Raw genomic sequence first — 1,757 nt, 5'->3', positions numbered from 1 at the left:
TGGTATATAAGACCCTGGCCATCTAAGTAAAACGTGGCTTTTCCACCATGCACGTTGTCTGTCTTGTCTGTCGTTGTCCGTCTTCTTTCTTATAGATACTGCGCCGACACCAACCCCCTACTAGGGACCTTTCGACTGGGGTGTGTGGGCTGGTCCCCCACATTTCCCTGCTAAGTAGTGCTATTGGGCATCTTTTCATATGTTTATTGAGCATTTGAATGGCATCTTTAGTGAAGTACCTGATCAAGTCTTTAGCTCATTAAAATATTAAGATATTTGTCTTTTTCTTGTTGGTTTGTAGTAGGGCTTTACATATTTGCAATGAGTTCCTTGTCAGATGTGTAGATTGCACATATTTTCTCCCAATTTGTGACTTCCCTTCTGACTTTTATAAGGGTGTTTTTTGGTGAGCACTTTTTAGTTTTGATGAATTTCACTTTATCAACTTTTTTCTGTTTTGGTTACTGTTACTGTTTTTTGAAATCTTTGTCTATCGTGAGTTCATTAAGATATTCTTCTTCTGGAACCTTCACTTTCCCTTGAATACGTAGGTGTATGATCCATTTTGAATTCATTTTCATATTTGATATGTTTGAAAGAAAACCACAGGCCCAAAACAGCCTCACTTAGGGCAAGGCCCCAAGTCGGTAAACTGAGACTTAAACCCTATCCTGACTACAGTCTCCACCCCCAGGAATGTAACCCTTAACCAGTCAACCTGGAATTTTTTGGTCAACACTGGTGAGGGAATCTGTCACAGGAGCCCTCCTCAACCCCCAAGGAACACAAGGTAATCTGCCTACCCAACAGTTTGTCCCCTATTGAAGGCAACTGGAGCTGATATAGTCCTTTTTTTCCTGTCGATGATTTTTCTTGTCTTGCCTTTAAAAACTTTTCCCTTCCTGGAGCCCCTTGGAGCCCCCTCTCCTTGCTGGAGAGGATGCTGTCCAGTTCACGAATCGATGAATAAAGTGAATTATATCATTAAAATCTTGTCAGTTGAATTTTTGTCATTTAAGAAGTGTGAGATAGGGGTCTAGATCTATTTTTTCCCCCAATTGGTCCAGTACCATTTATTGAAAGGCTATGTTATAAATTTGCAAATGTATGTATCTATTCATTTCCTTTTATCATTGTGTCCTAAAAGTAGAAAATAGATGCACTAATGGAAAACCAGTTAATTGAATTTGTTTCTTTTAGCAAATTATAAAATTTACATCAATTCATATATGTTGGGCTGGTTTTAGCAGCTTTTAAAGATTTCTGTGAGGTTATGATGGTCCAGTAAGACCATTATTCGTCTTAATAATGGCATTTTAGGGAAAATTGAATTTGTGCTTAGCTGAGAAAAGGAAGGACAGATTGAGGGACATAAAAAGAATATATTCATGAAAGTATATTCATCAGTAATGTATTTTATTATAGGAATATGTCGAACAGAATTCTTTACATAAAGCGTATGTTCTTCACGAATTGCATTTTGTGGTTACATTTACTCATTAATTAATCTAATATTTATTAAATAAATCCTCAAATATGTATTTCATATTTAGTTAAATCATTATTGCGTTTTGTCATTATGGCTTCATAACATTTTTCAGAGCCCAGCTACATGATTTACCACAATTACTTCTCCTTTATGGGAATTAGTAATTGTCTCTTGTCTTACTTCCTTTTCTAAGCATTTAGTCCTAGCTGGATACTAAGTATCCACAGCTGTGGCCAAGCGCCGGGCGGAGTCAGCTCCCTGGCCGCCC

Source organism: Suricata suricatta, chromosome 7, assembly GCF_006229205.1.
Source record: "Suricata suricatta isolate VVHF042 chromosome 7, meerkat_22Aug2017_6uvM2_HiC, whole genome shotgun sequence".
In the NCBI taxonomy this organism is placed as follows: Eukaryota; Metazoa; Chordata; class Mammalia; order Carnivora; family Herpestidae; genus Suricata; species Suricata suricatta.
This window is presented reverse-complemented; position numbering follows the sequence as displayed.